Source organism: Rattus norvegicus, chromosome 16 (genome assembly GCF_021556685.1).
Source record: "Rattus norvegicus strain SHRSP/BbbUtx chromosome 16, alternate assembly SHRSP_T2T, whole genome shotgun sequence".
NCBI classification, from domain to species: Eukaryota; Metazoa; Chordata; class Mammalia; order Rodentia; family Muridae; genus Rattus; species Rattus norvegicus.
Genome location: NC_141549.1, coordinates 75,682,383 through 75,706,123, shown reverse-complemented (window position 1 = coordinate 75,706,123; position 23,741 = coordinate 75,682,383). Strand labels below are relative to the sequence as shown.

Genomic DNA, 23,741 nt, shown 5'->3' with positions numbered 1-23,741 from the left:
TAAATTATTCTTATATAATTTTATAATTGTATATTTATATGCCATATATATTTTTTATAACATATTCATGCATTTATATATTTTTATAAAAGATATAATATATATTTTTAATATTTTTATATTTTATTTTTATATATAAATATATATTTATATTTAATATATTATATATTATGTATTAAATATATGAATTATATACAAATATGTGTAAGAAAATATATGTATAATAAATGTGAATGTATTATATAATTAATAGTATATAAATAATATAATTTTATATTGATATATTATATAATTTAAATTATATTGTAAGATATACAATTATATATAATTGTATGTATTATATAATAATATATAAAATAGTAATATATAAATGTATATGGGTTTTTTACATATATATAATTTCTAGCTTTAGAGTAACTGCAGGGAAAGCCCTGTGTCCTCAGCCTACAGCTCATAAGCAGGTAGGCCTTTGCCTGTTCTTACCCAGTGGCTGACCACACTGCTACCCATTGCTCTCAAGTAATGTGAGGGAGGGAATCAGAGAAGCCACACTCTACCTCAGAGAAACTCTGTATCAATAATGACTGCTTCATTGTTGGATATGTGGGTGGGTGGCGGTGGTTGTGTTTAATTTTGTTTTGACTCTTGAGACAGGGTCTCTCTGGGTAAACCAAGGCAGTCTCAAACTTAAGTGTGTGCTTACCCATGTTAAGGTCAGTTAAATTGCCTGCCCTGCTGGCGTTCTGAACATGTCGCTCTTCTTTTCTGTATCTGCCAGTGTTCCACAAGCTTGTGTAAGTGCCTGTCTACCTGCCCATGCAGTCCTCCACCTCCATCAAAGCCTTACCAGTGATGGGGAGTTACCAAGTCCAGCCATTGGCCACTCACAAACTGGACACAGTTCAAAGTCCTTTGCTTTTGCCTTGAGTAGTGTTTCTAAAGCTACCAGTTTCCTTAGCCGTGCCTGGGGGGATATGTCCTGGTTCTTTTGATTAGATATGGAACTATTGTTATAAGCCAGAAGCTGTGCTGGACCCCACACTGTTAAAAGGACACACACACACACACACACACACACACCCCATGGTGGCAAAAGCCAAGTAGAGCTTCGCCTACTAAAATGCAGTGGTCACAGACCAGTACAGGACAAGAAAATAACACTCCTTGTGTGGTTCCTCTTCTTTCAAACGCTTGCCTCATGTATGTTTCTTACGGGTCTTCTATACTCCGTCCCTTCCACATTGTTAAAATGAGGCTATGGCAAAAGGCTCTCCTTGTATGATCTCTCCTGTGTTAATCATCTTTCCATTACTGTAACAAAATGATAGAGGGGTAATCAATTTAAAAAGAGGAAAGGTCTACAGTTTCAGAGGCTTCAGCCATGGTTGTTTGCTTCTGTTTTATGTATTTATTTATTATTTATTTATTTATTTATTTATTTATTTTTTAATCTCTAGTGAGGCAGCAAATCACAACTGAGTATGTGGTACATGATATGTAGCACAAGGCACTTGGCAGGGAAAGAGACGGGCTGCTCATTTTTTTCTTTTTCCTTTTTCTTTTTCTTTTTCTTTTTTCCAGAGCTGGGGACCGAACCCAGGGCCTTGAGCTTGCTAGGCAAGCGCTCTACCACTGAGCTAAATCCCCAACCCCCCGGGCTGCCCTTTAACCCAGAGAAGCGAGACTTGAAGCTGTGGTGCTGAGGTCTAACATTTACCTGTGATGTGACCAGAATGATCAAAGCCTGAGCGTTTCTAGTACCTCCTACTGATACCCGTCTAGGGCCCTTGGACACACGGTCGTTTGGGGAACATTAAAGATCATAGTTATAAAGAATGCCTTCGCCTTCTGAATTGCACCAGTACAAAGAATGGGGTGACCCCTTTGTGAGCTAGCGTTCTGAGGGTTTGCCACCTTGAGAGGATACCCGGAAAGGGACCCCCCCCCCCCGTGAGGGAAGGCTGTGGTCATCGTGGCTGGTGGCTTGAGCTTAGATTCCCCGCCTCCAAAATCGTGATGAATAAACTGCTCTCGGTTCTTCAAAACTGTACCAAGTGATTTGTAGCAAGCTTGCCTCCAAATTCTATGCAAAAAAAACCTTGACGCATAATATAGAAGTTAATAGGCTGGCAGATCGCTAGATGCTTTATTTAGCCCTTATTTATGAAATATCAGGACTTTTCAAAGTGATGAGCCTGCATTATATAATTGTGTGCAACAAAATCGATCTTCCGGTGCTGTAATAAGGGCAGTTTCAAAGAGTTGAGAAAGGCAGACGCTATACTAGAACAACGGAGTTACCTCGGCACTGTGGAAGTCCCTCCGCTCCGTGGGTGTACACACCGCGGAGCAGCTGTTGCCTTTCCATCAGGGAAATGCTGCAGTCTTTATTGACTGAATCAAAATGCTTCTGAGATAAACCAAAACACAATGTGCTCCCGGGAGAGCGAGGCAGTGAAAATTCAAGAGCAAACAAGGCTCATGTCACCCGAATACAAGAGCAGTGACTTCAGAACGGGGGCACCTACTGAGAAGCACTAAGGGTGTTGCCATTCCTATGGCCCACCACCAGGTTTTCCATTTTGTAAATATTCCTTCTTTCTCACCTGCCTAAGGCAACCTAGAATTGTATCTCGTTGGCTGTAATAAGTCCTGACGGCTGAACGGGAAGCGGAGGGCTCACCTTCTGGCAGAGAGAGAGGGACTTTGGGAGAATAATCAGAGACAGGAGATTCAGCCATGGGACACTGAGGTGAACAGAGGCACCAGAGCAGAACAGAGAGGTAGGGCTGGACATGTGGTGAGACCTAGTGCCAGGATTAGTTAGGTAAGGGTAGCTGGGAGAATGCCCAACGGAAGGCCTAATCACTAAGCCTCTGTGTCACTATTTGATTCTTTGAAGGTAGCCTCTACGTTGGTTTTTGTAGAGAAAATTTCTTATAAACATCACCTGTCAATAAAAATATCTGACGACCAATGAGCTGAGGCAGGAAACAGGAGGTGGGACACTGGCAGGAAAAGAGAGAATTCTGGGAAATAGTAAGAGAGAAAAGAGAGACTCCGGGAGAGCGCCAAATGATGGGTGGAAGAGGAGACCGAGGAGACTGACATAATGATGTGGATGAACTCAGGAAGACTCCAAGGAAGAAGCAAGCAGGGACAGAAGGAGAGGTAACTAACCGAGTGGTAGGCATAGAAGAGTTTAAATGGTTAAACGAGTTAAGAACTAGTCAGGGAGTGAGCCAAAGTTCATGGCCTAGGCATTTAATAATAACTAATTAGTCTCAGAGTCGTCATTCCAGGAGCAGGACCGGGAAAGGAAAACCGGATATAATCTTTTAACATCCGGTTTTTATTGCACATGTATCTGTAATGCCACTACTACCTTGTCTGCTGCTCCTTAAGAATTATTCGGCACGGGTTGGGGATTTAGCTCAGTGGTAGAGCGCTTACCTCGCAAGCTCAAGGCCCTGGGTTCGGTCCCCAGCTCCGAAAAAAAAAAAAAAAGAATTATTCGGCACATTAGTACAGGCTTAGCTGTGAAGACGTCAACAGAGTCTTCCCAGGACAGAGTTTGATGTTTTTGATGTCAGCTCCCACGTTCAGAAGCTCTCTCCTGTTTCCTACACACACATCGGCTTGCTTATTTCCTTACTCCTTTTTTTTTTTTTTTTTTTTTTTTTTTTTTTTTTTTGTGGTACCTAGGAATAAACCTCAGGGCCTCGCACATGCTTGAGCAGTGCTGTTTGACTGAGTTAAGGGCGTAGGCCAGGAGGCTAGAGTTTTTACAGTGTAAGAGCTGGGAACACAGTAGAAAGAGGATTCAAGGTGCTGGAGGGAAACAAAAAGCCACATGGAGCATAGAAACGGAATTAAAAGCCCAGAATGTTTACTGAGAGAAGAACGAATTCACAGTGATGGCAGCAGGATATGACTTCCCCGAGGGACGTTAGGGGACAGATGACGTCACCTTGGATGTTGTATTCAAGTCCTTTTTAAGTTTCTGCAGAACATCAAGCAAAGGTTCGGGCTATTTTTAAGTCCCATTACCAATCCCACGGCTCTGAAACTGGACCCCCTGGGGCCTGGTGTGTAACTCAGTGATGGGGCACATGTTTAACTTGCGTGAGACCTGCTGTCTGTCCTCAGCACTGGCTAATTAGATAATAAAATAAAAGGTGGTTGATAAGGGGGAAAGGTGACAACTACTGAGATTTTTAAAAAAAGAAACCTCAGAAAGTAATAACTGAGTTTACATTATTTTATTTTACATTTTACAGTATATTATAAGGAGAAAGAAAGGAAGAGAGAGAGAGAGAGAGAGAGAGAGAGAGAGAGAAAGGAAGGAAGGAAGGAAGGAAGGAAGGAAGGAAGGAAGAAAACTTCCCTCCCTGCAGGAAATAAAAGCAACCAACATTCGTTGAATCTGGGTTCAGATGTTCTCTGAACATAAAGACACAAAAATATGTTTAAGGTGCTTATTATATTAACAAAGTTGTACATTTGCCTCTCGTTAATCCCCCCCTTCCCCAGATCACATAGGCTCATGCTGGCTACAGGAAGCTAATCTGTTATTCCTGCTTTGGGCACAAATGCATGCCTGTCATTACATCAATAAATAGCCCAGGGCCAACGCAGCTAGAAGAACTCAGTGTTGCCCCATGGAGAGCTCTCTGGGCTTTGAGGCTCCAGTGTGTCTTTTGCAGTTTCAATATGATAATGAAGCATCATCCTCAAATTCCCAGGCCTGTCCGGTTGGGCCAAGAGCTTTGTGAAATTGAGGAGGGCACAAGGACAAAGGGAGGGTCCAGCTCTTCATCTGGAGCTGCCGTCAAATGAACCATGTAAACACATTGGCAGTTCTTTATTCTTATAAAGTAATTACCTGCAAATGAATTCTGTGAGCATTCTTGTTTGCGTAGGAAAAAATTGCTGCTGTATAAAAATATTTATTAATAAACTAGTAACATAAAAATAGGACTCTGTACCTGACAGTGGTGGTACACACCTTTAATCCCAGCAGAGGTGGGTCATCTCTGAGTTTGAGGCCAACCTGGTCACAGAGTGAGTTCCGGGACAGCCAGGGCTGAACAGAGAAACCTGGTCTCAAAAGAACAAAAGCAACAAACAAATGAACAAAAACCAGCAGGTTAAGAGTTGGGGAAATGCCTCAGTTCTCTGAAAAAGAGGATCTGAATTCAATATCCCAGCATTTGTGTAAAAAGTTGGTCGTGGCTGCGTGTGCCTCCAACCCCAGGACCTGGGGGTAGAGGCAGGTTCTGAGAGCTCTTTAGCCAGACAACCTAGCCAAGGACATAAGTGTTCTGTTCTCAAACAAAAAGGCGGAGAACAATAAAAAAGAGCCCCAAAGTCCTTTGCATCACTTTTTGTATGCTTACCTACACATTAATATGTATGTGTTCATCACACACAGCATATACTGTTCAATACACCAAACACACACACACACACACACGCATGCATGCACACACGTGCACACACACATGCACACACACATGCACACACATACACACACACACATATACACACACGCACATACACACACATGCACACACACACGCACATACACACACATACACACACATGCACACACATACATACACACACATATACACACACGCACAGACACACACACACACACACACACGCACTACAGAGAGAAGAAAATTTCAGGTAGTCACTGAGGATTATGCGAATGGGAGAGTGAGTCCTCCTGGTGACTGGAAAGTGCACACCTTACTCAGACAGGAGTGACTGGACGTCATCTAATGAGGGAAACTCTTGAGAAAATACATGAATCCATGGAATGGCGCTAACTTCGTGGCAGTCTGTGCTGTATCTTACTATCCCATGGTTCTGTTCAAAGTCATGCTGAGGAATATTATGCCTAGTTTATTCTTATAATCAGTGAGAGTGCAATTATGTCATATATACACATACATTAAAGTAAAGAAAGTTATATTTATAAAGTTTCAATGTTTTTATATGGCAAATTCCTCTAGGTATGTATGCATTTGTATGGACAGTCATAACTCTGAGACCCACTTACTACATGTATAAAACAGATATAGTGTATTATAATATAGGGTAAATAATATATTCATATGTGGTATATAGTATATGTTGATATATTACATCTTGTATTTTATATATAATATTATATATTTATATTATATATTATACATATATGTATAATATACATATTATATATGATATATCAGTAGTCTAATATATGATATATGGCATATGCTATTTTTATATATACTATATATAAAATATATTTATATTATACTATATATATATATACTATAATGTATTGTACATAATGTATATTATATATGGTATATATCAATGTATAATATGTTATATAATAATATTATATAATAGAATATATATTATACTATATATGCCGCTTACTGCATCTGTTGCCTGATTCTCTGTGGTCAGAGGACTATAGACAGTGACTAAGATTGAAAGCAGGGAGTGGAGCCTTGTGACAGTCCCCGTCCATGTCGGTATGTGGATTCATTTGACATTTTCCAGATCCTGTTTAACCAGTACTATTGAGATTTTATGGGTGCAGCTTCTCTGTCACACACAGAAGTCACCATTGCACGGTAGACACCCGGGTCCTCTGTCTCTTACGGTGTCTCCATTCCCACTCTTCTCAGGTTCTCTTAGCCATTGGTGCACGAGAGCTGTGTTGTAATTGTGTCCTAGGGGGGCTGGGCACCCCATAGAAAGTTCTCAAACTTTCAGCCAGTTGTGTATTTCTGTAACAGTCTCTACTAAAAATAAACATATCTGTGAGTATAAGGAAAGTTATTTAGAATGCAGTGAGGACTTACACTGCTCTAGGAAAATGTTAGTGTAGCAGCCTGCTACCCTAAGGTCCTCTAGGGTGCAGGCTTCCCCAAACACAAGTAGTTAGGCAGGTTTAACAGCACTGGGGAGGAATTCCCTCCAACCGAGTTGCCCTTTTGTCCAATTAAACAGCTGTTGGTTGTCCCCAGGATGTAAGTGCCACTATCTCACCCTTGGGGATAGCTTGCTGTGCCCGCCATTGTCGTGGTTCATAAGCTTTGCAGCAGAGCACAGCCATTAACTGCTTTTCTCCCTTGGCAGCTTGCACAGCAATTTGAGACCCGATAAGAGCTGGTCCTCAGGGAGGAAGAATTCAGATAAGACCCAGCTTAATTCTATCAAGTACTGTGTCCAAATTTTTGTGGTGTCTTCTGCAATAAAGTCTTACTTTCATTCTTTTTTTTTTTTTTTTTTGGAGGCAATCAAACACTGTGGTCAATTTAGACATTTCTTGGACTCTACTTCTTGTGTTGTTAAACCCTCCCTTCACATCCCCACCCCTGACTTGACGCAAGTTACAGAGTCATCTGTGAAGTGGGAGACTCATTTGAGGAATTGCCTCCATCGGATTAGCCTGGGGCAGCATGTCTGTCTGTGGGGCATTTCCTAGATTGATGAAGGGGGGCTCAGTTCACTGTGAGAGGTGCCCCCCCTGAGCAGATGGTCCTGGATTCTATAAGAAACCATACAGAGCAAGCTGGTGGGAGCAGATCAGTAAGCAGCATCCTCCATGGTCTCTGCTCCAGTCCCTGCTTCCAGGTTTCTGCTTGAGTTCCTGCTCTGACTTCCCTCAGGGATGGACTGTGACCCGGAAGTGTAAGATGATAAAACCGTTCCTCCCCAAGTTGCTTTTGGTCAAAATGTTTTTAACACAGCGATATCGGGACCCTGAGCAACAACTTAAAGAAAGACTTCCCATACCTGGCCTTGGAAATTTTGTTATTCTATGGCTCTAGGGGAAAATTAGCACACTGACTCTGCGTGAGTGCGTGCGTGCGTGTGTGTGTGTGTGTGTGTGTGTGTGTGTGTGTGTGGTGTGTAAGTTAAAACAGTGTTTCCTGTAACTTGTTCAAATATCCTGTTATGTATGCCCCTTCCTTCCCTCTCTCTCCATATTCCCCCTCTCTCTCCTACCCAGTTAGAGGAACACACACACACACACACACACACACACACACACACACACACTTCAGTGTGTGGAGGTCCGAAGGCAACTTGTGAGAGTTTGTTCTCTCATTTCATCATATGGTTTATTGGGGAGTCAAACTCAGGTCATCAGACTTGGCTGCAATCCCCTTCACCTGCCTGAGTCCGTTTCTTCTGTGTTTATTCTTAAATTCGGTTTCTGTGTATGATAATGAAAATGCCAAAATCTGGAATAAAATATGCAGAGTAGATATTCATACTCGGCTTTATCCTGTCCTTAGTACATACAGGAAGCTTGCAGAGCCATGAGTGAGCGGGTGGGGTGGATATTGGTCTTTCAAACAAACCCCTTGCTAAAGCAAGAGGGATTTGAAGGCCGAAGAATCCATTCCACTGAGGCAACACAAGAGGGCGCCCTATCCATCCCATTGCCAAAGACCAGACCATTCCCTATAACCTACTGGGGCATCACTAATAAAAGTTTTCACCTTTTGCCTTTTCAGGCAATAATTGAAAGAAACGTGCATGGCAAATGGATCGAGTAGAAGACAGGAGTGCCAGGAGACGTGGGATTGGAGCTGGCTGGAACACCCTTCCAAAGGTTTGCTCTGTCTTTGTTGGGCAATTAATTAACTGAACTGCATTTGTGGTCATTGTTTCAGTTCATCTTGCAGTCGATAGTTCTATTTGTACATGGTATGTACAGGCTGCACTCTTCCTAGCATTCCACAGGCCTTGGTGTATGCGTTATGAATTAAGGAAAATATACTGACATAAGTCTCCTTAAGAAGACCTGGATTAATTCTAGCTACACTTTGAGTGACTGAGGATAACAAACCAGCCCTTTTAGGTCTCAGTTTGTAGAATTATAGGTTGGAGTATGTGTTTTCTAAGAACCTTTACGTACCCAATGGTCTAGTAGATTTATGAATTATGGTGGTTCATTAAGTCTTTGATATGTAATTGGAATGGAGCCATCAGCTACATATAATTGACAATCACCTGTTGAAAAGAGATCAATAAGTGGTCGGCTGTGTTGAAGACGTATGCTTTAGCCAGGCGGTGTGTCTGTAGATGCCTGCATTTCGTGGCCTAAATACTATTATCAATTTCTGCTCAACTCTATTACGCATCTGGTTCCAAGGTGACTCAGTGGCAATGGCCAGCTCAGCTCTATAAATATGTGAGGACATTACTTAAGCTTTTGATTAGTGAGTGGGCTTAAGTGACCCAAAGGAGGCTGGCATTTATTTATAGCCTTTGTGTTCTGTTTTGTTTGATAGGATGATGGGGCTACAGTTATGGTGGCTAGCGTTTATTTATTTACTTAGGTGGTTGTGTTTTGAAGAGCCAGGATTCAGAGGAAATAAATAAAGCTTCACTAGCGTAAAGATACTGTTTAGAGGGTTCTCAGATCACCGTGATAATTATGGGGTAGCCTGCACTGCCTTGGTAGTGCTGAGCTAGACAGTGCCCCCATGTGTCCTTGAACATGTGGATGTGGTGCTCACTCTGCCCCATCTGGGCCGGATATTCTCCTCTCCCCTACAGTCTCCCCACCCCATTCTCCATTGTTCTCAAGGGCTGGCCGCCTCCTCCGTCTTTCATGGCACAGCACCCTTTGGTGGGGAAAGTGGCCCTGTCAGCAGCCGCAAGACTGTGGTGGGTTTGCCAGGATGGAGCCATGGCGACGACCTTCTGAAAGGAAGGAACAAGTACAGTAAGTGCTTCTGTGTTTTAGGAGCAAGAAAGAGATAACTGATGGGGGGAGGGGATGGGGAGGTGAAGTCCAAGCACTGTCTGTGTTCAGATGGGGACCAAGCGTGTGGAAAGTATGGTGGCATAGCAAGCTTTGTGTAAGGAGTATGGAGCAGAGCCCAACTCACAGGAGTGGATGTGTCCCTCCCCACGGTATGTTTTATTAAACACCAGCGTGATGTGGAGGAGGGGATGCCTCTGCGGGCTTGGCTAGGGTATCTCCCCCCACCCCGTATCAACCATAGGACAGGTCTAGTATAGAATGAAGTTAATTTGGAACATGGGGAAGACGAGAAAGGGAAAGGGAGTAGAGGCAGAGAAAGAAAGGGGACAAAGAAGAACAGGAGGAGAGAAAGAAGGGAAGAGGCTGGCAGGGAACATGTGGGGAGAGAGGAAGAAAATGGAGAGATAGAGAGACAGAGAGACAGAGACAGAGAGACAGAGACAGAGAGACAGAGACAGAGACAGAGAGAGACAGAGACAGAGACAGAGAGACAGAGACAGAGAGACAGAGACAGAGAGACGGAGACAGAGAGACAGAGACAGAGAGACAGAGACAGAGAGACAGAGACAGAGAGAGGCAGAGAGACAGAGACAGAGACAGAGAGATAGAGAGAGAGGTGGAGACCTGAGCAGTTATAGGGGAGCCTGACTGGTGCCTGGTGTTGCTAGGTAACTACTGGGTGGAGCCTAGAGGCAATGCTAACACCCCACATCTACTGTTCTATCTTCTCAGCAATCACTGAGCCTCTCTTACATATAATATTGTACCAACACTTGGTATCATGGCTGCATAAGTTATGTTTTATGGTCTCGAGGTTTGGGGGAAAATAAACAGAAAACCCTGACCATTGCAAGAGAAGAGTATGGGAGAAGTGATAGCAGCTTGTCTGGAACAGAGAGGCTACAAGAGGGCGGTCTGCAGGTCAGCAGAGACAATCACAACCCTGCTGGGTAGATTTAGGGACAGAGTGTGCCAGGAGCAGAGGAAAATGTTTGGCAACGTCACAGGAGTGACAGTGTCACAATGTGTTCAGGGAACTAGTGCTGTTCAGTATTGTTGACAATCAAAGTTCAAGGAAGGGAGGGAGGCCGGTGAGGCAGGTGTGTGCTCTAAGGAGTTCTGTGAATGGGCTGAAAATGGCAGCCCAAAGCATAGCACTCAGAGAGCAGGAGGATCATGGCCTGGAATAACTGTGAGATAAACAACCAAAGTCACCGGACCACCATCATGGGCAGCGACAAAGTGCCGGTCAGTCTGTGTTGTATGGGAAAGAGAGAGTGGTGAGATGGATTTCTCAGAGAAATCCTCACAGAGGAGACAAAAGTTCTATCAAGAGAAATGAAAATGGATCCGGAAAGACCAGAAAGAAACGTTCGTTGGTTCTAAACCTGTGGGTCGAGACTGCTGGAGTCAGATTTCACATTATGATTCATAATAATCCCAAAATTAGTTATGAAGTAGCCACAAAATAATTTTTTATGATTGGGGGTCACCATGACATAGTATTAAAGGGTTGCAGCACTAGGGAGGTTGAGAACCACTGGTTTCAAGAAAAGACTAGAGAACTGAGCCCAGGAAAGCAAGCTCCCTCCTCCCACCATTTCTGACTCTGGATTTTCTGTGAATACCCTCCTCTTCACATCGGACAATGCTTAACATGATGAGTTTGAGTGTAGCACTAAAAACTCTTTCCTGGTTGGTATTTTGGTGTCGTGTTTAGGACAAAATGACTCCGGTAACATCCTTTTGCTTACAGGGAAGCTGAGAAATTCTAGTGAAGTCAGAAATAGAAGTTGTACACTTGAATCTGACTCAGGTTCTCTCTGTCTCTGTCTGTCTCTGTCTCTGTCTCTGTCTCTCTCTCTCTCTCTCTCTCTCTCTCTCTCTCTCTCTCTCTCTCCCACTCCTTCTCCCTCTCCCCCTCTCTCTCTTCTTACAGGAAGCCTATAGTCTAAGTTACTAAAGTTATTGATATTAAGGTGAGGCAGTAACCTAAATGCAATTTCTACGGTTGCCAAAACAAAATGAAAAGAACATGTTTTATTGGATGGTAATTTCTCCTGACAAACAAAAAGGGATATGCTCACATACACACATGAGAGGATATGTGTTGGGGGGGTGGGGATTTACATGTGCATGAATGCATGCAATTAGGTATAGTCTGTGTGATTTCTGACATGGATAAATTTGAGTATGCAAAATACTTTTGTTCCAGGTTTTCTGTGCACTTAGTTTGTAAAGAGTTGGTAGGAAGTGACTTGTACATCCACCTTTCTGGGCACATCTTCAAAGGAGAGCTGCCGTGGGCAGCAAGCACTTATATTTTTTTGCTCCCTGTATCCACAGGAGCACAGATTCCTTTAAAGGCCAAAGTACTCTGGGCGTCCAGATTCTTCAGGGCTTTTTTTTTTATTTGGCCTAGCAAGAAATACATCTGCTGGTCCTTACCCCCAGCTCTGATTATTAATTCTATTAATGGCTGCAAAGAAGCCAATTGTGTAACCAGGCAAATTTTCGCATCTAAAAATAGCCTAGTGTCTGTTACTAAGTTTGGGGCACGAAGCCAGTAGACTTTCTTCAGGGAGCCCTCAGATTGTGAATTCCTTTTTACTTGTCTGCAATCACAGCCCTGGAAGGGCTGTTTGTCAAGAGGGTTCTGGCCACAAAATGTGAGCAAAATTTGTAACTACATATGTCAGGGAATGAAATTCTCTGGAAAAACAAACAAAGGCCTTGAGGGATTCCTAACCATCTTGACAGCGCCCTGTGGTAACAAGTGCAAGACTATTTATCTTCCTGTTGGACTGGGCTGAGTATCTCTAGATCTCCACATTGTCTGGGGAATGGCCTACAGGCATCTTATGGGGTTTGTGTTGAGTTTGATTTCTTCTTCCAGTTCCAGATAGCTTACCAGTCATTTATTTGGTTACAACGAGAGCTGGCTTAGAAGTCAATGCCATGGTGACCTGACAATTTTTTGCGGGTGGCTGCATTTCTCTCTAGGGAACAGTGAAGACAGTCCAGCTCCGACACTAAAGTACAGAACTCAAGCTTCTTTTCTCAAGTCCTGACCTTGGGGCCGTTCTGGACCCAGAGCTTCGGGTCATCTTTCTTACCAAGATCAGGATTCACACGGACAGCTTGTACTCCCCAGCATAGAATTATTTATCTGGGGAATTGAGAGCCCCCAAGTCCTACAATCAAACATGGAAGAACAGTTTTAAGAGCAAGAGGAACGTCAACTTCTTTCGGTTTTCTGTTCCAGAAGCATCTCTAAACAGCAAGCTTGCAAAAAGCTAACCTCAATTTTTAGCAGTGTTGTGAAAGTGACGTTGAACTTGCCTTCTCTGGCCACCGCACACCATGGCAAAGACCCCTGAGCACCTGCTCTTCCCTTCACTCCCACATCACCTTAGCAAATGCAAGGCGATACAAACATGAAGACCTTTCCCTGTTATGACACAAACAAAATGGGCCAGATCCTCTGAGGCATTTGTTTTGACTTCTGAATTCTCCTGCCACCCCAGGGCAGTTTGGTCATGTCTCACCAGCTCTTGAGATGACATGGCAACAGGCGTCACAGCATAGCTCTGGAAGTCGCTCTTAGCCCTGGCTATGTTTTGAAATCTCCCAACACAGCTGACGAATCTCAGTAGCTGTACGTTCTCATGCATCCTTAAAGGCACAGTCTCAGAGCTCGGTGAGCAGAGTACCACAGAGCAGTGTTTCTCAACATGAGAGTCATGGTCCCTCTGGGGGTCAAACTAACTGCCCTTTCACAACGGTTGACTAAGACCACTGGAAAACACATATTTACATTACGATTGGTAACAGTAGCAAAATTACACTTATGAGGTAGCAACAGAAATAATTTCATGGCTGAGGGTCACCACAACATGAGACACTGTATTAAAGGGTCACAGCGTTAGGAAGGTGGAGAACCACTGCTATGGAGGACTGATGAGCATAGATATGATATTATTCTATAGACTGTTATATGCCACCCTGAATAAAAAAAAAACAGACCGAATAAAATATAAATGATCAGCAAACCTACCCAGACCCCCCCACACAGAGATTTTTAGGGGTGGCTGATTATACAAAGTAGGACATTTAGTAGTCAAATGTCTTAGTAACAGACATTAGGACCTCGGTTTACATAACAAAGACCAGTTGGTTGCTATAGAAGTTGTATTTGTAAATAAAAGTGGTGTTTCAATACTCAAATGCATATTGAGTCATGTTTCTGAGTCACCAGGGGAAACCCTGGTTTTCTAGGACCACAGAGGGAAGGGACATTTGATATGGCTAACCAACAGCTTATGCCACTCGTACACACACTCTGAACCTTCTTTACTCCCAAGCACACACTCCTTTAACTTAAGCCAATGGCCCTCGGCTGAGACACAGTAAGACATCTTTGGTTGTCACACCCCCCAGCAGTTGAGGGACAAAGGTGCTACAGGCATTAGTAGACGGTAGGTGGGGTAGTGACAACCACGTACTCAAGACCGCTATGCCCACCAAATAGTATTTGGCTAAACTGTCCATAGGGCTGAGATTGGCAGACATGATTTTAAGTAACTACATGAAGGGCTGACAGCTCCCTGCCTTGGGCTAAACCCGTCTTTGTCAATAAAGGTTTATTGGAACACTCTCTCTCACATTCTTGTAGATATTAGCTATACTTGCTTTCATACAACAATGTCACAGTTGAGTGTCTATGACCAAAAACTCTAAAATACTAATATTTTTTGACTTTTTACAAAACATAAAAGAGAGGTCTCTCATACTTCCTCGAAGCTGATTCATTTAGCCTCCTACATAGAACAATTGTTGCCACCAACGATGTTCTAATGGGCCTCGGCTAAGGATCACTGATGTAAATTATCAGAGTGTGTGTTTGGGGTGGGGGCAGCCTCCAATCAGGGGTATCTGAGTGGCTTCTTTGTAAGAATATAGCCATTTTTACTTTTAATTTTCAGATAGGTATGTTACTTGCTAATTATTAGACATTTGGCAATTTAGTCTTGAATGTCCTCTGCGGGTCACCGCTCTTCCTGAAGTTTTCCGTCCTAACAATTGTTCAACCCAAATCATAGGAATATTTAATGAGATCTTATCCAAGAGGGTCTGACATCCTAGGCTGTGTGAGGCCTCACGCATATCCAGATTTATAATCCTTCTTTAAGAAAAATAAATATTACTATTGTAAAGTTTGGTATTAAAAAAGAACCACTTGTTTATCTATAATAAAGAAATAAACCTCCACAAATTATTAGAGCTTTCCAATCCTGGTCTTTTAGTGACTGTTCACACAGATTTCCAGAATTGCTTATATCAAATGCTTCTTGGAAATATTCTTCAACAACTACATCAGGGGCTCTCAACCGTGACTTGCGACTCCTTTGGCAAATCTTTATCTCCAAGAGCATTTACATTATGATTCATAACAGTAACAAAATTACAGAATTTATGAAGTAGCAACAAGATAATTTTATGGTTGGGGATCACCACATATGAGGACCTGTATTAAAAGGTCGCAGCACTGGGAAGTTGAGAGGCACTGTGCTTCTCAACACCCATAAGGTCTCACTCAACACTCAGTCACCCAGCCAGGTCAATGAGCTTCTCACTGTCTCCATCAATACTTTGCGGGATGTGCCCTGGACCATGAGTTTGCTCCGTGATCAAAGTAAGAAAGCCTGGCCTATGAGTCTGCCTTGGCCACTCATTAACTGTGTGACTTTGAGCATATGGGAACCTCTCATTAGCCACCTGATTTCCTTAAGAAGTTAACTTGTAGATTATTTCCTCTAAAGGCCTAGTCTCTACAAGCTGTTGCTTAATTTTCTTTAGTTTGAAAAAAAATGTGAATGCTCCTGGGTTTGTCTTTAAAAGTTTATTATTGGCTACATTGTTTTTTCCTTGAGCTTAAAGAAAATTGGTGTCTTAAGACCAATATTCTTCCATGGTTTCAGTCTAGTCTCTCCCAGATGTTTAAATAGTTGTGAGTTATCTGCCTATGAGTCATTACTGTTCCTCGGAGTTCCTCCCTCACAATTTGTTCAGCGAAGCCCGTGCCACCAAAGCATGTGTTTTTCTACTTGGTTGTTTCATTTACATATTTAGAAACAGGCTTGAATGTTTATATAAACGGCTCAAATAAATCAGCTGTAAAAACATGAGAGAAACTCTTTTCTTGTTAATATTTTTTAAATATACTTTGGTCACAAATCTTGTCTATTTTTTTTCAAAGTTATCAGGATTATTAACTCTATCTTTTATGTTTTGAATATGAAAAATCCTCTCAGTGGGATTTCTTTACCCAAAATAGTTCTCTAGTGATTAACTTCACAGAACACTTGATTTGCTCTAATGTTAGTTGAGGCTTTCAGCTCCAGAGACAAAAAATTACCACTTAAAACTAAGCCAAGCCTTATCTTGCCTTAATTCCTGCCTTTGGCAATGATGCAGAGACAAGAAAAAGACTCCTCCATTGTTGGTGTGACTGCAAGCTAGTACAACCACTCTGGAGATCAGTCTGGAGGTTCCACAGAAAATTAGACATAGTACTACCTGAGGACCCTGCTATATGACTCCTGGGCATATACCCAAAAGATTCTCCAACATACAACAAAGACACATGCTCCACTGTGTTCATAACAGCCTTATTTATAATAGCCAGAAGCTGGAAAGAACCCAGATGTCCCTCAACAGAGGAATGGATACAGAAAATGTGGTACATTTACACAATGGAGTACTACTCAGCTATTAAAAAACGACTTCATGAAATTCATAGGCAAATGGATGGAACTAGAAAATATCATCTTGAGTAAGGTAACCCAATCGCAAAAAAACCAAGATACCATCCACAGACCACATGAAGCTCACGAATAAGGACGACAAAGTGCGGATGCTTAAGTCCTTCTTAGAAGGGGGAACAGAAATATTTGTAGGAGGAAATACGGAGATAAAGTTAGGAGCAGAGACTGAAGGAAAGGCCATTCAGAGCCTGCCCCACCTGGGGATCCAGCCCATATACATACAGCCACCAAACCCAGTCACTATTTGGGATGCCAAGAGGTACATGCTGACAGGAGCCTGACATAGCTGTCTCCTGAGAGGCTCTGCCAGACCATGACAAACACAGATGAGGATGCTCGCAGCTAACCATTAGACTGAGCACAGGGACCCCAATGGAGGAGTTAGAGAAAGGACTGAAGGAGCTGAAGGGGTTTGCAACCCCATAGGAAGAACAACAATGAATACAATAAATACTTTCTAAAACAATTCCAAGAGCATTAGCATTTTTTTAAACCAAAGAAAATTAAGCAACTAGGCCATTAGAGGAAATAGTCTACAAGTTAACTTTTTAAGGGAATCAGATGGCTAATGACTATGTCTACTATAACTAACTATATAATAGTTATATTATATATTATCTTTTGTGTATTATATTATATATTATATATCATATTATATATTATATAGTTTGTTGTATTTCTCTGCTGTTCTCCACTTTGGGCATATAACTTTAAAAGGAGAAAGAGGCCCATAACTTCCTGCTCATGCTCCCTAAACAGAGAGCACTATCACCTTTATCTGAGTCACTTTACCTGTGTATCTGCTTCCATAACTCCAAGGAAAGCACATAAGGAAACATTAATTCCCTCCTTTCTATTCATGGAGATGCTCCATCAGATCGCTCATGCTGGCCAGCCTGAGGGGCAATGCAGGAAAAGGTTAAACTCAGGGTAAAATCTCGGGGGCCAGGGAGGGGAGTGGGCATGGCTCCTCAGCTTTGTGTGTCTAAGTTCCCAGCCTGTGGTATGAGCACAAGACCTCCTCAGAGAGTAGCTGTGGAAGTTAAATGAGTAAGAACATGTAAATCAGCTAGGAGATTCTCTGGTACACGGACGGCCTAACTAAACATAATGGCTGTCCGCCCCTTTGTTTTTACAGTTTCAGTGACCTACGACCAACAGACCTGAAAATAATGAATTGGAAGCTCTAGAAATAAAATGTAGATGGCCTCCTCTTCCCAGACAGTCCCATCAAATCTTTCCTGGACCTTGATGGATGCCATGTCTTGGCAGATCCACACTGTATAGGCTATTTTCCCATGGTCATTAGAAAGCCTTCTCGGTTGGCAGACTGACTGTCACAGAACCTCAGTATTTATAAACAGAAATAGCCCTTGCCTTACCTAACAATGTCCACAAGGTTTAATGATCGTCACTATAGAATGTGGCATGTTTTATTTACTGTGTATAAACCTGAAATTTACCAATTTAACGTAATTATAGGTGGGCATGTATAGAAAACACATGGGCTCTACCCAGGTTGCTTCACTCTGTGCCTGGGTAGGTGATGAGTACTGAGGTATGAGAAGCTTCTGTTTATCATTGTCTACATTAACTAGCATCTGATACATTGTCTACATTAACCGATAATGACGTTTGCTCCTCGCCCCTCCCCCAACAGAAACCTTTTCATTTCATAAAGTCCTAAGATTAGCGCATTCTGTATTCTCTTCCCTTTTTGAAATACTTTACCATTCCAAAAGACAGAACATACTTCAAAGGGTCTTCTTCTGACCTAACATCCCTTTACAAAAATGCCGTTCTATTTTTCTGTGTTGTCTGCAGAGGTCAATACTGGGTCAGGCGGCCCCATATGGGGACTTCCTGTTCCATGCACCTTGTGCCTTTCTCCTTCTTTGTAATACCTGGTCCTGCAGGAGAATGCTTCCCAGGAAGTTCAACCACAAGTGTCTATAGAAAACAGGTTTTCACGCCTGTGTGAGCTTACTTTCTTCTCTCCTTATACCTGGCTGGATTAAATGTTAGTACACCTGAAGGTTTCATAGCATTTGCTAGTTTTGCAGAAGTTAACCATTGTTTTTAACGTAAAAACCTACAAAAAAATTTAACGTAGCATCTCTCTGAGATCTTCAAGGAGCTGTACCCTTAATAACTATTCATCATAGCATAAGAGCTTTTTGCATTTTATTCATTCATTTTGCTTGATAGTTGATAGATCATTTACATTTAAAAACAAACCTCCTTTGGTTCTGGAAAATTGCCTTGAGTTATCCCTTTAATAAGAAATTCCCTTCTGCCCACTGTCTGCGTTTCCTCACTGAGTTATATAATGGGCATTCTGCATTAGTTTTCTATGTCTTAAAAAAAAATTAACTAATACATCAAAACATAAAACCAGAACTTATTGTCAGGGTGCCGTGTAATCTTTCAGTGCATGTGCATACTATGCGGTTTTAGATGGGAGCAAATAGATCCCGTCTGCTCGAACATCATCCCTTCATGGTTAGAACCTCCAAACTCCTTTCTGGTAGCTGTGTGGAATTTGCTACGGATCCCTGGTCTTCACGGTACGCAGGATACCAGGGCTGACTGAGTCTGCCGACTGTGACTCAGCTCCTTGTCCTACCTTCGCCTGCCTCTCCCCTAATATTTTCTTCTCTGTTACCTTTTGTTATCTGTGCTTGAGATAGAACTTGAGGCCCTGTCCATACCTGGTAGGAACATTGCTACTGAGCCACATCCCCAGCCCTTTCTACCTATTATTATAAACACCTCTCTGCTCTGTTTTCTAAAAAGTATTCTCCCTTTTTTGTTTGTTTGTTTTTTTATTAATCATTACATTTGTTTACATCTCAAACGATATTGCACTTCCTGGTTACCCTCCACATGCCTCCCCTGCAACCCATAACCTCCCTCTCCTTCCTCCCCTTTGCCTCTATGAGGGTGCTCCCCCACCCACCCTCTCCTGCCCCAGCCCTCCAGCATCCCCCTACACTGGGGCATCAAACCTCCTTAGGTAGGAGCAAGGGCCTCCCCTTCCGCTGATGTCAGACAAGGCCATCAGCTCTCTGTTAAGCTAATGTTGTTCTTCCAATAGGGCTGCAATTCCCCTCAGCTCCTCCGGTCCTTCTGCCAGCTTCCCCACCAGGTTCCCTGATCTCAGTCTGATGGTTGGCTCCAAGCAACCACATCTGTATTGGTCAGTTGCTGGCTGAACTGCCCAAGAAGCAGCCACATCAGGTTCCTGTCAGCAAGTGTCTCTTTGCAGCAGCAACAGTGTTGCGTTTGGTGTCTGCAGACAGGATGGGTCCCCAGGTGGGGCAGACTCTGCATGGCCGGTCCTTCAGTCTCTGCTCCATATTCTGTCCTCGTTCTTCCTTTGGACAGGAACATTTCTGGGTTAAGAACTTTGAGATGGGTGGGTGGCCCCATTCCACTACGGGGGGCCGTGCCTGTCTACTGGAGGTGGTCTCTAAGGTTCTATCCCCCCTTCTCTGTTAAAACCCTCCCCCTTTGAGTTCTGGGAACCTCTGGTTTCCATGGCATCTGGGATCCTCCAGTGACTATTCATATTTCCCCAACCCTACCCTACATATTTTTGTTCTATTTCCTGACCCTCTGACTCCTAAGAAATATTATTAATGTTTGCTCTAATGGTTCTCAACCTGTGGGTCACAACCCCTTTTTTGGGATCAAACAGCCCTTTCACAGGGGGTTCCCTAAGATCATCTGGAAAACACTAGATATTTAAATCACAATTCCTAACAATAGCAAAATTATAGTTACGAAGTAGCAATGAAATAATTTTGTGGTTGGCATTCCCCACAACATAAGGAACTGTGTTAAAGGGTCACAGTATAAGGAAGATTGGGGACCCCTGCTCTATCTCCTCCAGTTTTTTCATCAGTTTTTATTTTTTTTATTTGTTAGAACTTTTTCTGTTCTCAGGCAGTTTGCTTTTCTTACCATCCGTTCTTGGTTTTTGACCTTTTGACATGAGGCTTCACTGAGGTACTGGTGGTGGCTGGGTGAGCACCGTGGTCCACGGTGTGGTAATCACAGTACTTGATCCTTAACTATAAAGTGTCAGGGAAAACATTCTTTCAAAGAACCAATATATACAGACAGATCGGCTTGGATGACGAGAGGACAGAGATGTGGGACAGTCTTTCTTTCCTAACATCAAGATTCTTACAAATGCCACCTCTGGGTTTGATAAGCATGGAATGTTTGAGCAAATGAGTTGTATAATAAGATTACCCATGAAAATGTTACAATCTGTCCTTGTCTATTTCTGTATTTCTTCCAGCCCTGCTGACCTACTTTCCGCCAACTTGAAAATAACCAAACTGATAGAACAGGACCTGCGTGGACTTCAGGATAGTTAAGAAGGCGTGTGTGCACACGCGTGTCTCTGAGTATGTGAGCGTGTGTGTTTGTTTGAAAGTGTGTGTGTCTGCGGTGTGTGCATGAGCGTGGATTGTGTTGTTGGGTCTGTGCATGCATGAAAGTGTGTGTGTGTGTGTGTGTGTGTGTTTGTGTGTGTGTGTGTGTGTGAAAGAGAGAGAGAGAGAGAGAGAGAGAGAGAGAGAGAGAGAGAGAGAGAGTTCATGTCAGGTTCATGTCAGGCCACACCATGTCTGCTGAGCTGATCCTTCAGGCCAGGGCTCCAGCATCTACATTTTGCACATCCATGACTGTCTTCACTTGCCCTTGATAATTCCTCCCGTAAATACCCAGAATTGTCTCTACCTAATGCTTATACCAGAAATACAGATTTACTCCTAAACCATAGTCTTCTGAGAGTAAAGGTCATCTCCTGAGCATTCCGGATCTTCTTGGCTGTGAGCTATAGGTCACACTGACATTGCTATCAGGCAAAGACGGATTTTCACCCAGTTCTGCTAAGATGTGTGATCTCCGCTGTGTTATCTAACCTCCGTGAATTCAACTTCACTTAGATACAAGAAAGGAATGGTAAGTACCACTGTGTCAGAACAAATGGTTAACACGCGGGGCAGAATCTCACAAAACTGCACTTCCTCCCTTTTTGATGGCTTTTGGGATGGGAACTTCCTGCTGGGTGGTGACCTTCTCCTCACTGATAGCATCCCCCAGGATCCAGAGTGAAGGATGGCTCTCCGTGGAGAGCCTCTGGTGCACAGTGAGCCCCACCTCCAGGGTGTGGGCCTTCCTTAGATTCAGTCTCAGACAGCAGCACTTCCTGATCTCAGTACCCTGTTCTTTTCCTGACTTTGTGACTTCCTGACAAAGTGCATCTTTAGAGACAGCGCGCAGCAGGGGACACAGAGACTGTCACAGCCTTTGCTCCTTACAGACTGTAACTGTGGCAGCTGACGGGAAGCAGTTTGCCTGTCCTATAATACAAAGTGTGCTTCCCCTGTCACGTTCGCCCCGTGCCTTCTGCCATTTACAAAATGCTCTTATTACTACTACTGGGTAAGAGTAGCCCTGTTCTCAGCCGCAAGCCCCACACAAACCTTTGTTCACCACTCGATCTTAGCACGTCTTACTTAAAGCTGAATACCTCAAAAAGTCTCAACGCAAATGGGTTAAGTGAATGAACGAATGAATGAATGAACAAATGAATGATCAAAGGATCCTACAGAGATTAAAATCTCCTGCCCTATCTTCTCTGTAGGACAGCTTTACAGATCAAAGGAGATAAAATATATGTAACTGTTTTGGAAAGCTGTCTTTAACTCACGTGTAAAATAATCTTGATTTTATTAACCTGACTCATCGGTTTCATAACTACCTAGGTGAGCAAAATAATAAACCTTTAAGATTAGCTATAATATTTATCAGTTCTAAAAACAGGTCTTAAGAGTGTGACCCAAAAGACATCAATGACTGCAGCATCAGGAGATCTGTTAAAAGGTGTTTCTACCTCTGGCTGAGGACGTGACACGCTGTGGTTGCAGGTCGTAGAGGAACCAAGCTAGAACTGACCAGGAAATCTCTCCCTACTTGCTAGGTTTCCCCAGAAGGGGCTATGCGTCTGCCGGGGGAGAAAACTCATTCAAGGACCTACCCAGACATGGGCCCTGCATGCTACAATACCAACCTGCCCAGCGAGAGGTGCCTACACGTGCGATAGTGACATCACTGTGTTGGGAATAACCAAATGCTTCAGACTGGATTTGAACTCGGCCACACAGCAGGGAGCTTGGGACTTGTACTGCATGGCCATTGTGATTTCACATGCCATTGCATATTCACAAACTCATGGCGTCTACCTGAATAAGATCAGTACAAGATGAAGCCTGTTGACATTCTAGCACAGATGAGGTAGGGACTCGTGAACCCAAACACCAAGCTGGCTGTTGAGCTAGGGGAGGAAAGGTCATTTTTCCTTAGGGGTGTACATGCTGGTGGGTCATCCATGCTTAGATAAATGGCCCCAGCCCCATGATGGTGCAGATAGTACAGAGTGGTCTCAGTGGGTTATAAAAGAAATGAAGGGCCATAAAGGGGAATATGTTAGCGGACAGAGGGGGTGGGAAGGGGAGAATTAAGGGTGGATAGGCTCAAGATACATTACAAGCATGTATGAAATGATCAATATGGTATTTTTTCAGTGCCCTCCTAGACCCGACTGAATACGGGCTAAATCAGATTCTTGAAGGATAAAACTCCCCAACCCTGCACTGTCTTAAACTGTGTAGGAACTGGGTCAGACACTGTGTCCTGTAGGACACACTTCTACCTCATCTATTTAACGTAAAGGATACTTTAAACAGCATTTAATTATGGCATTTTCAAACTTGTTTCGCTGACCTCCCACCTCCCTTTGGCCCTCTGGTGTCTTCTCTCCTCAGTTTCTCTTTTTAACATCATGTGCATCCCTTGACCTCATTACCTTTCTCAAAAACACATTTTTTTTGTTTGGGTGACCTTGCTTCATGCCCTATCTATGCACATACATGAACATTAAACTCTAAGATCCACATACAAAAGAAAACATTATTTGCATTTCTTAGTAGAGTTATATTGCCTATAATTTCTAGTTGTAGCCACTTCCTCCAAATTTTATAAATTCATGTTTCTATAGAGCTGAGTAACATTCTTCTGTGTGTCTGAGTGTGTGTGTGTGTGTG

At 42.9% G+C, this 23,741-nt stretch overlaps 1 protein-coding gene and 1 long non-coding RNA gene across 1 annotated transcript in view; one reads left to right on the top strand and one right to left on the bottom strand.

Annotated features, from left to right (window-relative positions):
• Erich1 (glutamate-rich 1) overlaps nt 1-23,741 on the bottom strand; it is a gene marked incomplete at its 5' end in the record, with an annotated part of 52,793,804 nt that overhangs the window by 7,958,240 nt on the left and 44,811,823 nt on the right.
• The window catches only part of LOC120097515 (uncharacterized), a 97,928-nt gene continuing 77,232 nt past the window's right edge, over nt 3,046-23,741 (top strand). Inside the window, 2 exon segments of the long non-coding RNA NR_190675.1 lie at nt 3,046-3,171; nt 8,535-8,632. This is a non-coding gene — a long non-coding RNA (uncharacterized LOC120097515).